Below are 3,546 nucleotides of genomic sequence, written 5' to 3'. Positions count from 1 at the left end.
AGTGTCGGTCCATTTGTTTTTAGCCTCCGCCTTCTGGAGTTTCAGCGTGAAACTCAAGCGGGTCACCTCGGGATCGCAATCATCATACAATGGAGTGTTCGAGTCTACCACCAGTTGCTTGATACGTCTCCAACGTATCTATAATTTTTGATTGTTCCATGCTATTATATTATCTCTTTTGTATGTTTAATGGGCTTTAATATGCTATTTTATATTATTTTTTGTGACTAACCTATTAACCAAAGGCCCAGTGCAAATTGTTGTTTTTTGCCTATTTCAGTGTTTCGCGGAAAACGAATATCAAACGGAATCCAAATGGAACGAAACCTTCGCGAGGATCTTTCTTGGAACAAACGCAATTCAGGAGACTTGGAGTGGAAGTCAGAGTCGCAACGAGGCGGCCACAAGGCAGGAGGGCGCGCCCACAGGAGTAGTCACGCCCCCACCCTCGTGGGCCCCTCGTAGCTCCACCGACCTACTTCTTTCACCTATATATACTCTTATACCATGAAAACATCCAGGGGAGCCACGAAACCACTTTTCCACCACCGCAACCTTCTGTACCCGTGAGATCCCATCTTGGGGCCTTTTCCAGTGATCTGCCGGAGGGCGATTTGATCACGGAAGGATTCTACATCAACACCATAGCCTCTCCGATGATGTGTGAGTAGTTTACCACAGACCTTTGGGTCCAGAGTTATTAGCTAGATGGCTTCTTCTCTCTCTTTGGTTCTCAATACAAAGTTCTCCTCAATGTTCTAGGTGATCTATCCGATGTAATACTCTTTTGCGGTGTGTTTGCCGAGATCCGATGAGTTGTGGGTTTATAAACTTGATTATCTATGAATATTATTTGGTTCTTCTCTGAATTCTTATATGCATGATTTGATACCTTTGCAAGTCTCTTCGAATTATCGGTTTAGTTTGGCCTACTAGATTGCTCTTTCTTGCAATGGGAGAAGTGCTTAGTTTTGGGTTCAATCTTGCGGTGCTCGATCCCAGTGACAGAAAGGGAACCGACACGTATTGTATTGTTGCCATCGATGATAAAAAGATGGGGTTTATATTATATTGTTTGAGTTAATCCCTCTACGTCATGTCATCTTGCCTAATGCGTTACTCCGTTCTTATGAACTTAATACTCTAGATGCAAGCTGGATAGCGGTCGATGTGTGGAGCAATAGTAGTAGATGCAGAATCGTTTCGGTCTACTTGACACGGATGTGATGCCTATATTCATGATCATTTCCTTAGATATCATCATAACTATGCGCTTTTCTATCAATTGCTCGGTAGTAATTTGTTCACCCACCGTAATACATGCTATCTTGAGAGAAACCACTACTGAAACCTATGGCCCCCGGGTCTACTTTATATCATATAAGTTTCTGATCTATAATTCTAGTTTACTTTTTATTTTGAAATCTTTATTTTCCAATCTATACAACAAAAATACCAAAAAAATTATCTTATTATCTTTATCAGATCTTACTTTTGCAAGTGGCCGTGAAGTGATTGACAACCCCTTCATCGCATTGGTTGTAAGGTTCTTGATTGTTTGTGCAGGTACTAGGTGACTCGCATGTAGTCTCCTACTGGATTGATACCTTGTTTCTCAAAAACTGAAGGAAATACTTATGCTACTTTGCTGCATCACCCTTTCCTCTTCAAGGGAAAACCAACGCATGCTCAAGAGGTAGCAAGAAGGATTTCTGGCGCCATTGCCGGGGAGATCTACACTCAAGTCAAGACATACCAAGTACCCATCACAAACTCTTATTCCTCGCATTACATTATTTGACATTTTCCTCTCGTTTTCCTCTCCCCCACTTCACAATATTTGCCTTTTCTTCGCCCTCCTTCCATTCGATCTTGTGTTACCATGTACCTTCTTTTTGCTTGCATCGTCGCTTGCTAAAAGTTTGTGGATCCTCATCCACTGGCTAATCTCTTTAAGAGATCCAATTATGATGAACATATTTCTAGTGAGTTGAGTGCACTAGATTATCTTTATGAGGTTTTGCTTGAAATTCGTGAATCCAAAAATTGTGATGAAGTACTTTATGAAGCGATTCAAGATAGATCTTTGAATAAAAATCATGATTGCAATGATTTTATTATAAACTCTATTGATTGGGTGATTATATGCAAAACCCTAAGCCTCATGATTGGGTGATTTTATTGTGCTAATTATATGCAAAACCCTAAGCTTGGGGATGCTAGTTTTGCTATGTCCTCTACTTGTTGCAATGATCATGATTGGGTGATTCTTCTTATGATCTTGAAAATTTATTTAAGCCTCATGATGATTATGAGATTGATAATAATGTTTGCAATAATATTGAAAGTGGGTTTGGAAGAGTGTCAACTTTAGATCCCACATATTTGGAGAATGTTCAATCTTATGAAGTTTTTGATAAAAGTGGGTTTGGAGAGGTCATGACTTTAGTTAATGTTAATCCAACTATTTTGGAAGAGTGTCCACTTTGCATACGTGTGTATCGTGTTAATAATATGTTTGGTGATATCTATATTGTTGAATTTGCTTATGATCCTACATGTAATTATTACAAGAGAGGAAAATATGGTTGCAGAAATTTTCATGTTACTAAATGACCTCTCATTATGTTGAGATTGCTATTGTTTCTTTCCACTTCCTTGCATATGCTAGTTTTTGCTTGCTATGATAATTTGTTTGCCTATAAGATGCTTTTGCATAGGAAGTACGTTAGACTTAGATGTGTTTGTCACGTGTTTCATGATGCTCTCTTCGCGCTTCAATTCTTGTCTTCCATGTGAGCATCATCGAAATCTCAATGCCTAGCTAGGGGGGCAACCCAATTTTATTTTTGTTCCTTGATTTTTGTTCCTGTTTAATAATAAATAATTCATATAGCCTCTGTTTATATGTGGTTTTACGTTTTAATTAGTATTTGTGCCAAGTAGAACCTTTGGGAAGACTTGGGTGAAGTCTTTGCGATCTTGCTGTAAAAACAGAAACTTTTGCGCTCACGAGATTAGATGCTATATTTTACTGGAGAGCGATTTTAGGTTTATTATTTTTTAATATTATTAACAGACAAATTCCTCACGTCCAACAATTTATTTCAGAATTTTTGGAGTTACAGAAGTATATGTTTGATACAGATTGCTACAGTCTGTTCTGTTTTTAACAGATTCTGTTTTTCGTGTGTTGTTTGCTTATTTTGATGAATCTATGGCTAGTATCAGGGGGTATGAACCATAGAGAAGTTGGAATAAAGTAGGTTTAACGCCAATATAAACAAAGAATGAGTTCATTAAAGTACCTTAAGGTGGTGATTTGTTTTCTTATACTAACGGAGCTCATGAGATTTTCTGTTTGAGTTTTGTGTTGTCAAGTTTTCAAGTTTTTGGGTAAAGATTTGATGGATTTTGGAACAAGGAGTGTAAAAACCCTAAGCATGGGGATGCCCAAGGCACCCCAAGGTAAAATTCAAGGATGACCAAAAGCCTAAGCTTGGGGATGCCCCAGAAGGCATCCCCTCTTTCGTCTTCATCTATCGG

The sequence above is a fragment of the Triticum urartu genome, chromosome 7A, assembly GCF_056163025.1.
Source record: "Triticum urartu cultivar PI428250 chromosome 7A, HENAU_Tu73, whole genome shotgun sequence".
NCBI classification, from domain to species: Eukaryota; Viridiplantae; Streptophyta; class Magnoliopsida; order Poales; family Poaceae; genus Triticum; species Triticum urartu.
The sequence above is the reverse complement of the archived record's forward strand: the minus strand, read 5'-3'. Positions refer to the sequence as shown.